This window comes from Callionymus lyra, chromosome 7 (genome assembly GCF_982586985.1).
Source record: "Callionymus lyra chromosome 7, fCalLyr1.hap1.1, whole genome shotgun sequence".
NCBI classification, from domain to species: Eukaryota; Metazoa; Chordata; class Actinopteri; order Syngnathiformes; family Callionymidae; genus Callionymus; species Callionymus lyra.
Window position 1 is genome coordinate 27455264 of NC_141824.1, and position 12255 is coordinate 27467518.

The window sequence follows — 12255 nt, forward strand, 5'->3', positions numbered from 1 at the left end:
GAGATTGATTGAAACCGTGTTTCTTCAAATATAAGTGTAGATCATAAGTGTCAGTCGAGCGGAGCTTTCTCCTCACGCAGGCGGCTTGAGAGCAAGGCATATTTCCACAGCACTTCCAAATAACTACCTCTGCCATGTTCCGACTATTTAATTAACTATTTAATGATCAACACACATTTTTCACAAAAAGTTGTGCATAACTCTCACAACTTCAAGAACATACCCTTGACTTTAGCAATCAAATGATTTAGCTGCCACAACTTTTTTTAAGCCATCTATTGAAATTCACAAAGGGAAGTCTGTGATGGTTTCCTTATTTCTGGAAAATGTGCAGAACTGGCTCAATCAAAGGAACAACCAGCTGAACACAGGCCTTGTAGCTTCCTCTGTCTATGTTGATGGCATTAAATAAAGTACTGATATGGTCATTTCCGTTGGATCTTGTGCAGTCCTCCCAGAGTTTAGACAAATCTCAATGATTGTTGTTATCCTAGACATATCATTTGTCTGCAGACTGATGACCTCATGGTATGATGAGCATCTTAGAAAGTATGACCTCTGTAGTGGCCATTTGCCCACCTTCTCCGTCACCCAACTTTTTGAATTGAATGATATGTTTCCTTGGTCACTCCGAGTTCATGGCAAAAACAGCTTGTTACACTGAAGCCTTACATATTATGCTGAACGGATTAACTTCTACGAATTGTCGCATGTTTTATGATTGAGTTCAAATTTTGACTCGGGACATGACATCAAAATGCATAAAAGAGTGATACTCCTCGTCATCGAGGATGATGGTATAAGGAAGCTAATCTTAAATGAAAGACCAGATTCTATTGAAGAACTAAATATACAGCTAAAGGATAAGCTCTCGTTGCAGTACGACTTCAAACTCCAATACGAAGATCCAGGTTTTAATCATGCGCTCTGCAATTTGACCGAAATAATGGATTTGCCTGAAAGACTTACACTGAAAGTAATACCTCTCGTGACTTTGGAGTTGACATCACTATCTGCAACCACTCAACTATCAGACTGCAGCACAGCAAACACTGAGATATTGCCGTTATCTGACTCTTCACCTTCTCTTTACCAAAAAGACGGTGGCCAGAGTTATTTGAAATACCCAATATCTCAGTGGATGTACAGTACAGACAGGCAGATCTTTAATTCATGAAAGACCGTCTCCCAACTACTCTATCAAGAGATATAAAGCATGACATACTTGAAAAGCTTGCCAAAACTTTTTACAGTTTCAAGGTTTACCCAAACAATGCTAACTTTGAAAGTGTTGCAAAGTCACTGATTAACCATCACCCAAGCCTCACTGAACCTGGACCCCAGCCGGGATGGTACAGCTGGAAGAACAGCCTTAAATACAAGATGGCCAACTATCGTACAAAGCTACGAAAAGAAGGATGTGATGATGTAATTATCAATGGTGGTAAACCAAGTAAACTAAACCCAGAGGGAGAATCATTCAAGAATGTCAAGCGGCCAAAAAGAGTTGAAGCCAATTATTTGCCTAATTAACCTCATGGACATGATGAAAGAAGATTGCCATGGAGGAAATGAAGAAAAAAAATGAAATGTCAGTCAGTACATATCAACGCTGTGAGGCCAGAAATCGTACTACATTTTATGAAATACTAAAAGACATCATCGTGAGAAAAATAACTCGTATTATATGCAAACTAATGATACCTATATGTGTGCTAATGTGATTTGTATTCAGCTTGCTTGCAGTAAATGACAGTCAGCTTAATGTTGCCTCTTTCTCCCTTCCCTTCATTTTTCAGGTTTTTGCCGCGTTTAGTATAGCATCGTCAGTATAAATCTTGAAGGATACCATGGATCAACACATTCCACGCCTTATTTAACTTTTCAAGTTCAAAAAAGGAACTACGGGACATAAACTGACAAGCTGGATGTAGAACATCAACTGGGTGGTAAGGATTATGTTTGAATAATTGGCACTCCAGTGAGACTGATGTTCTCTTAAGGTGACTGTAGCAATAAAAGGTACACATACAAACTCACTTAATCACTTCAACCTCAACCTTCACACCTTTTTTCAAATCCTTTCCCACCACCTAAACAATTTTTGTTTTTCTTCAGATTGAATGGGTTTTAATGTGTCAGTCTTAGTCAAAAGAAAACAGCAAGACAACACGTAAAAAAAAAACAGGGAAAGTAAGATGTGTAAAATAAGGTATTTAGATATGATCAATTATACTTGTAAAACTTAAAGCCCTGGCTATAATATCAGCCTTTACTAGAGGGGAAATGTTACAGTAAATAAACACGAATACAAAGTTCTTAACCTTTATCTCTTCTCCCTCTGTATTTTAGTCACCAGATGTGACAGTACTTCGCTCTGTTGTCCTCAAAGGGCTTCCTATTGTACTTGAATATTCAAGTGAGGTCTTCGTGACTTGCTTTGTAATTAAAGTATTGACCCTATTGATCTCAATTTACTGAGAAATCATATTAAATATGTTTTATAGCAGTGTTTGTTGTGTAAATTGTTTAGAGATGACCAGGCTCAGTTGGATTGTGATCAACTGAAATGATCAGAATCTGTGGTAATTGAGTCTGTAGTACAAAATGTAATTAAGGATGTGCAGTGTCCAATCTCACACTTAGAGTATACAGAATTAAAATAAAAGATAAATACAAGAAGAACAATGGTATTTGTGTGTGCTTCTAATACAGGACACTGCAAAAGAACAAGCATTCGCCTCAGTGACAATTGACTGTTGTCAACGATGATGCTCAGCAGCAGCTTGTAAACACAGTACACCTTCAGCCCATCTCTACTGCCATCATACTTGAGGGAAATGCTGTCACGGACCATGTTTGAGACTTTCCCCAAGCAGTCTGCCTCATGTTTAGGCTAATGCACACTCTTCATCTAGATTACCCGAAGTGCATTACAAACACTTAAATTCATTCAACTTGTAATGCTTGGATAAGGGAACAAAAAACTCTCTCAAAAACTGCTTAGTATAAAAAACAAACGTCTGGAGTAGGTCAGTTATGTACTGTGTAGTTCAAATCGAAATGGTGTTCTCAAAATATTGTTTATTTGTTGTTTACTGATTAAAACGATAGATACTGTCAAATTGAACAAAACACTCACCACTTCATCCTGTCAAGAGAAAATGTCTTCAGTTAAAGGCATTGTGGTTTTAAAATGAATTGAAATCCACTGAGTTCATCCATATAGTGTTGTCTATTCATTGTGTATTTTTTTGTAGTACAAACTTAAAAGAAAAAAGTTACTATTCTCAAAATATTTAAGATAATTTGAGTACTACAAACTTAAAAGAAACAAGTTACTATAGTCCAATCATTTTGGTTAATTTGAGTTTGCACAAACAAAATCATTAATTTCTTCAGATCCAATTTTATAGTAATATTCAACTTATTTTGCTTTCTTACACATTTGTTCTAATCTGTTATGTTTCTGCTTCTCAAAATTAAACATTAATTCACTGAATATGCAGATCAGTCGAACGTAGCTCTGATTGTTTTGGAAATGAGTTGAATTTTAAACAGGCTGTGATGAGATCGGATATCTCCTGCTGTTATAAACTCCTGATTCATCACCTTTGCGCGATTAGAACGAACATATCTGGAAATTGTGTTTCTCAAACTCAATTAATAGGTTGGCATTTACCGAACAATAATCCTGAGGAAATCCATACCGTGAAGACGTTCATGCATAAGATAACGGCACAAACGTAATGTTGCATGAAAAATTGGATATTTTTGTGGAATGCTTGGAGAGTTTTTCCAATCATCACAAATTCCCGGCTCTCTGCTGACCCTTAAAACAAACTCATCCGACATGAGCGGTTCTATTTCACACTAACACCCGTGTCGCTGCCTGCAGGGCGGCTCAGGTAATGACTCCTGCTCTCTCCGTGCCAGCTTAGCAACTTTCCCAGCCTCCATTTTTCATCTCCAGCTGTTTCCTGCTGCTCCTCCCTTACCTGCCAGGATGCAAATGTGCCGCTCGCCCGCTCGCAATCCCGCTCCGTGTAATTGTTGCATCAAACGTTGGGTCTGCAGAGAGACGCTTGGAAATGAGCTGAGCTCAGCAAACAACTGAAACAACTTATTGGTGTGTGTGTGTGTGTGAGAGAAAGAGCGAGAAGGAAGGAAACATCCAGTGTTGTGCAGCGCTCAGTGTGTATGACGAAGAGTGGAGGTGAGGGGCAGCAGTGCAACACCATTCATCACTCGTGTCAAACAGCCGCAGCAGCTGCTCTCGACAAGAATTAGCATTTCTTCCTCCTCGCCTTCCTCGCTGTCCGTCTTCGCCTTTATCTCTATATATTTCCGTCATTGTGTTTGATGAAAGACGCTGGAAGTTGTTTCTCCCACCTGTCCGGGTCTCCATCCTCTAGATTTTTGCATTTATTGATCTTTATTTCCTCGTCTGTGTCTAAGGAGTCTGCAATCATATTCAACAATCACTGCACACAGGCTCCATCGATCGATATGCAGGTGAGAAATTAGAATCATTCAGGGAGTAATGTCACTTCATTAGTCTTCTGTTGTCATTGTACCACATAAAACACCCTCAATAGAACTTTGAGAACATTTCTTCTTCAACTAAGTTAAGCAAAGTCACACTTCTAAGCTGATGTAGAAGACCAATTGGATAAAATCTGATTCATACGTGCTTGTGCATCAAAAGTTTCATCAGCATCATCATCAAACTTTTCTTACGTCTCGTCAAACATTTATTCCAGAAACATGTGTTTTCATGAATCATTTTTATTGAGACATTTATTCTGATCAGTGTGTTGCTCTTGTTGTGTCATAACAAATAAATAAGTTATTGAAGAAGACGGTACTTTTTTCATTTTTCTTTCGATTGCTAAAATGGCTAACTTTGGTGTACAGCTAATGATACTCGCCAACACAGCTTTATTTTATGTATTTCATTAACAATTGAAGACATACACACATTGAGATCTACACAGATGAGAATTGAATAATAATGGGGAAAACATGACAGTTTTGAATGTGCTCATGAAGAAATCACACTAGAACAACTAGAACAAAGAACACTAAACCAAGATTACAAGTTTAATTACAGTTGCAGAGGAAATCACAAGATCAATTAGCTTTTCTACTTTAAATTAATTGAATGCCCAAATTACAATTTTAATATTTGGAATGCTCTTTTGAAATGTAGTTTTTGTGAGTAAGATGAAAATATTTAGTGACAATTTGAGGATAATACTAGTGATGGTCTGATGAAGCTTCATGAAGCAGTGTCATCATTTTCAGAGTCCACTAGATGGCGATCTCTGCACTATTGGCGAGTCGCCGACACACATTTTTCCTCCTCGCCTTACGAATGTCGTTTTGAAACACTAAATTTAATGTAAGTGATGATAACATTTTGCTCTCAGTATTTTTTCACCATGACACCAAGCCCTAAAATGACCGTCCAACTGTTTATAGGAGGGTAAACATAGTTGGAATCCCCTCCCAAAAAGGACACTGTAGTCTTGAGTGTTTTTGGTGAGTGTTTAATAAACACTTAACTTGGGTAAATGCATATTCTGAATTACCAAAAAGATTCTTAATACTTTCACAAAGCTACACCGCCTAAAAGTAGTGATGGTCTGATGAATTTGTTTTGTCCTAATGAAACAAATCATTTTTAAAACTGCGCCACCTAATGACCTTCAAACAATATGACACTTCATGAAGCTTCACCTGCCCATCATTACCGAAAAGAGGACATGTACAAGTAAAAGAGGACGTGTGTTCACCTTCATTTAGACAATCAGGTGCATTAAAAAGCTTACTAGCATAAGCTCTACTCTGAGTCTCTGACATATTCCTAATGATTATGAGTGCACGACTGATATTTTAACTGTTCAAAGTTTCCTTCAGTCGCTGAATCACCATTTTTAATAGCTTTTGCACCCAGAGCCACTAATTGACTAACGACTAATAGGAAGTATTTCAGCGTCTCCTGTCATCGACAGGCTTTTGGATTTCTTCAGACATCTGGACGGTCGCTCGTCATTAACCACCGAGGCTGTCGGCTCCTTTTAAAACAACTTTTTACTTTATTCCACTCGCTTTTCTCCTCTTTCACCGACGCCCTCGCCCGCCTACGCCTTCTTTTCTCTCCACTCATTCGCTCTCCTTGAAAGCCGCGGCTCAGTGAGGAGGAGGATGATGAAGAAGGGGGGGGGGGGGGTCACGTTTCACCTTGCTGTCTTTTGAAAAGAGAGTATTCATGTAACGCCGGAATGTTCCGAGTTGGCATTCAGGAGGAGAACAAAAGTGAATCGATTAATTTTTGTGTGCGACTAAAATGTGTGGTTAATTTGTGGTTGTGTTTTTTCCAGAGAGCGTAGATTCCTCGGTCTCGTAGCTGCAACTTGCCGTATAATCTCTTAATTGAGGTTTAATTGTCGGGCATGAACCAGAGTGACCCGCTAAACGGAACCGCCCTTCACCCTTCTTTTGATTAATGATGTGTGCTGACGAACACGGTGGGAGACACCCCCAAAACCCTGCTTTGCTCTTGTTAATTAAAGCCCAGTAAGACATCCGCCTCTGGAACTGAATTGTGTGACTGAATGTGTCTTGTTGTGACTCAAAATCTCTATTTTTTCTCAAAAACAACCAATGGTAACTCAAGTTTGGATTATTTAAAACTCCACTTTTATACCCTTTATGTTTTTTCACATTTTCTTTTAGCCAGGCGACCATATTTGTGAAGCTTAACCAAATCTGCTGATGCAAGATAAAGATATTATTTCAGTGTTATATTTTATTGATTTGAAAAACAATCCCTTTAATTATTTTATATTCATTTTTTCAAGGAAGAACAATGTTATTTATCATTGGCTAGGAAATGAGATTAGACCTTTGTTTGCCCTTATTGAAGACTGTTTGGCACTCTTTTATATATTTGTTTGTATTTTTGTACATTGTTGTATTTTATTTCTACCTTATTTCTATTTTATATCATAATTATATACCCTTAGAAACTTTAGTTTATTGTCTAAGTGTATGAGTAACTCATTCCGTTGCAACCTTTTCTGCACCACTTACCGGTTGCTACTCAAAATCTGTATTTTTATAGATCTTGAACTGGATGAAGCTGTGTTTAGATCTGTTTGTATACAGCAACAATGATGAGGATCAGCACCTCCACATCTGGGATTAAATGACTAAAACAAAAGGAATGTGGATGTGTTATCTTCCTGTTATACCTTTCATCAGTAGTGCTTCAATTATAGTGGTAGCAAACCAACTGTCAGAAAAGAGCTGAGCCAGAAGACACTTTTCAACATCATTGTTTCTCCTTATAGCCTTTCATCAAGAGCTGCTATAGGGTTTGCTTAAAGTAAGTTTGATCAAAAGTGACATTGAAATAGTTGCAGTCCAGACTCACTCACTAGCTTCTCTTCCTAAAATCCATCCGTTTTCACTTAAACTAATTATCAAATTGCATCAAGTCAGAAGTGGTGGACCAAGAGAGATCTATAAATGTGTTGCAGATTTGCCAGAATCGTTCATATCTCCTTCTGAAAGCGAGGCCTCGTGTGTCTGCGTCCTTCAAATCTCATCCACGGAAAAGCATTTCTGAGCCCACGCGCTGGAACACGCCAAGGCCACCGCTGCCTCCCACCGCCAGAACGAAGGTGGAAATATGCAAAACACTCTGTCACGTGGATCTTTCTCTCTTTCTCTAAAGGTATAAAAAAGTTGCTTTTTTTTTTCAATGTGTGCAGCTCTGCCAAGGATGTTAGAGTCTTTCATCGACAGTGGAACTATTTTTCTTTTCATACTTTGAGCTAGAGGTTTATAAAAGACACTAATTCGATTCACTGCAGACTTGTGCTTATTTTTGACCCATTGACCTCTTTCAAGCTTTATCTTTGGAGTGATTTTGTCATCTGTGTTGTCACGTTAAACTTTTGTTTCTTGGTTGAATGTTTCTCAAAGAAAGACAAGCACGTGTTTTTTCTAATATTGGTCTCCGAACATGAATCACAGATCAACGTGTATCTTTTTTTGCAATAGATTTAGAAGATTGTTAGCAATTCAATGGCTACAAGAAAAGAACCACAATCTTAAAACCAATATGTGTTTAGCAGTAACTTTGTTTAAAGAATAGGAAAACACTACTGTAAAAACAAAAACAATTACGTAGTTTTTTTTTTTAACTGTTTGGTTCAAAGCTTTCCAAAATATGTGAGTAACTAATGTTTAATGGTAGTCATAGTTGTTCAACCAAATGGACTGATGCAAAGATATTACTTCTATCTGATATTTCAATTATTTGTAAAATAAATAAATAAAAGTCCCATTCATTATTTTATTTTATTTTATTTTCTTCAAGGGAAAACAGTGTAATGAAAAAAAATCATTTAATTAAACTCAGTTTAAAACCATTGTTTGTCCTTGTCCTGTAAGTCAACTATAATAATAATAATAATAATAATAATAATATTAATAATAATAATAATAATAATAATAATAATAATAATAATAATAATCATAATAATAATGGTACATCAATTTTTTTCACGTTTTTTCACAATCTGATTCAGCTTCATGAAGCAGTGTGATTATTTTCAGATTCCACTAGATGGCAGTCTCTTAACTATTTTCCTTTGGCTTGAACAACAGTGCTAATGAAACATCACATCATTTTTAAACTGTTTCATGAAGCTTCATTCGACCATCAGTACATAATGCTGAAGAACCAGGTTTCTCTGCAACAAGATGATCATAAACAACTTGTTTTTATTCACTTTTCCCTCTTTTCATACTTTTAATACATTTCAAGTAAACCTTCATGCTTACGTTACTTCACATAAAATATAGTATTTTCTTCTAAACAAAACACATGTGGAAAAAGTAAAAAATCAGTACACAGAAAAAGTCAATGTTGAGATGAGTTTAATTAAATTAAAAAGTTTCACCCTAATTGAATGAGGTTAGTTGATTGCAAAAAAAACAACAAAACCTAATCAAATTAAGATTAAATTAATAATTTCTGTCGGATTAGCGATTTAACATCTTGGAGCTGAACTCTCCACTTGACATTTGGCCACTCATGAGCCTCAAGATGAAATAAGATGTCATTTAGGTGCTGGTAAAATATAGCTAGAAGCTCCACTTTGGCTGCTCAAGATTATTATGATCCTGACTGGCGTCAATGTTTAAAAAAAAAAGTGTGAGTTGGGGGGAAGCTGCAGATTAATAAGCCCACTCATGCATTTGATTGCAGATGTCGCTGTGGCACTATAAATAAAGCAAATTGAAAACAGATCGTCCTGGTGATACACAGCGACGCAGGCTCTTCTGCTGCGTGTCTGTGACGTGTCCAGGAGCGCTGGAGCATGAAAGTGACCGCTCGGAGTAAGAACCAGTTAATCACGGTCAGACGAGGAAGGTCACCGAGGGCCGCCACTTATCTCTTTAGTTCACTGACACCAGGTCCTCAGTCACCTGGACAATGATTGTTTTAGGGTTCCAACACCATCATTATGAAGGACGATACATGACTTATGTATAAATAAATGTATAAATACGTTACAAAATGTATAAATACCTAACATGTGTAAATGTATAAATAAATGTATGGATAAATATGTTAAAATAAATAAATGACTTCTGATTAATTTTTTATCAAAGATTTGAGCTGTTTTTTGTATAAATGCACATTTTGTCATTTATAAATTTTGACATAAATTTTTAAATTAACATTAATTTGACGTCAAAATTAAGTGGGCGGGTCGGGCTGCTTGAACGTAAGCTCCTGCAATAATTGCCAAAAACAGTCGTTTTAACGACTACTAGTCCGGATATTATGCTCATATCACTAAAGATATGTCTCAAGCATCTCGGATCTATGATCGTGATGCTCTTTTCAACATCAGAGAATCGATGGAGGATTATAACCGCGACCGTTATCAACGTCCGGTGAATATGTTTCCGGCTCCGCTTCTCATCGACTCGGACTCTGTGGAATATCGTTTGATCTCTCGGGTACCGGGCGATTTCCACAAGCGATCGAGTCTGTCTGGAGTTCAGGTCAGGATGAGACGAGCAGTCGCGATGGCTCGGAACAACTCTGACGTCATCGTACGTCATCGATGTTTGATCGACATTCCTCTCGCTGCAGAGCATGACGACACATCAGCGCTGCCGTCTGTCCAGACCTCAACGAAAGGTGGTAAGATTTTTTGATTTCCTCTCTTTAATTCGGCTTTTACAACCGAGTTGAACTTCAGTGACAGCTGGTACCCACGTGACCGCTGTTCGCTTCAAAAGATCCCGCTCTGCGCGCCTTACAGTGACGCGGCGTCGTCAGTGACGTCATCGGTGCTGAATGTGGGACTTCTTAATGTTCGCTCCATTACTAATAAATCCTTTATTCTTAATGATCTTTTCACAAGAGTTAATTTGGATTTATTATGTCTTTCTGAGACTTGGCAGAGAGAGGAAGAGTTTATTCATCTGAACGAACTCTGTCCAGTAGGGAGCGCTGTCCTGAGGAAGCCTCGCCTCTCTGGTCGTGGAGGAGGTCTTGCTACTGTTTTTAGGGAGAGTTGTTTCTTGCAAAGTGATTCAGATACAGGAATTCACTTCTTTTGAATCTCAGATGATCTTGGTTGGTTCTACAAGACCTTTCTATTGTGTGTCAATCTACCGTCCGCCTGGTCCTGCGGTGATGTTCTTGAAAGACTTTAGTGACTTCTTATCTTCCATTATTCAAATGGAATCTGTCCTTATTCTTGGAGACTTTAATCTTCATGCTGATGACGTCACATCTTGTTCTGCTAAAGAACTTTTCACTTTAACAGAAGCCTTTAATTTTGAGCAACATGTTTCTGAACCCACTCATCAAAAAGGCCACATTTTAGACTTAGTTTTTACTCTTGGCCTGGACATTTCTAATGTATCTGTACATGATGTCCATCTGAGTGATCATTCTCTTGTCTTGTTTAACCTGGACTTCATCCCTGAACCTAAGCCTTTGAAAGTGAGGTCTCAGAGGCGTGTCATCTCAGCTGATACTGCAGACAGTTTTTCTGCAGACGTGGACAGTTTGATTCACTGTTTCACTGATCATTGTGTTGAAATACTGGATCAAGTGGCACCTGTTAAATCGAACTTGAAAATTCAGAAAAAACGGTGCCCTTGGACAAATGAAGATCTCCTGAGTCTGAAGAGACTTTGTCGAAAGACTGAGCGTCTCTGGAAGTCCACTAAACTTGAGGTGCAGAGACTTCACCTCAGGGATCTGATGACTTCTTACAATGAGATGGTAGAAACTTCTAGATCTGATTACATCAGAAAACTGGTAGCAGCAAATAGGAAAAACCCCAAAGTTTTGTTTGACACAATTAATTCTCTCGTGTCTCCTGCTCCTCAAATCACGCCTGTCTTCTGTGAAGCGGACAGCAATGCATTGTTGAGATTTTTCATTGACAAAATTAAATTGATCAAAGAGAAAATCTCTCCCCCTTTGTTTGGAACCCCTACTGTCTCTGAGCCCCTCTCCTCCTCTTGGTCCTCCTTCACTGCTGTATCTTTGGGTGGTATTTCGGCACTAGTGAACAAGATGAAACCCTCCTCTTGCTCAGATGACGTCCTTCCTTGTAGGCTTTTTATCAAAGTATTTGATGTAATTGGCCCCTGGGTTACCAATATGGTGAACCTCTCCCTTTCCACAGGGGTTTTTCCCAATGAATTTAAACATGCCATTGTGGAGCCTCTGCTCAAAAAAACAGGCTTAGACCCAACTGACCTCAGTAATTTCAGGCCTATTTCTAAGCTCCCTTTCTTGTCGAAGATCTTGGAGAAGGTGGTGTCTGAGCAGCTGTCTTTGTTCCTGGATCAGAGTGACATCCATGAGATGTTTCAGTCTGGCTTCCGTAAACATCACTCTACGGAGACAGCTTTATTGAGTGTTCAGTGACATCATGATGTCGGCTGACTCTGGTAAATTCACTGTTCTGGTTCTCTTGGATCTGTCCTCAGCCTTTGACACAGTTGATCACCAGATCCTGCTGAGAAGACTGAGGGATGAAGTGGGACTGTCTGGGTCTGTGTTAGAATGGTTCTCATCTTACCTTTCTGGGCGCAGTTTTAGTGTATCTGCCAATCAAATGAGGTCTGAATCGGCAGATCTGTTGTGTGGAGTCCCTCAAGGTTCTGTTCTGGGTCCTTTATTGTTTTTGCTGTACTTGA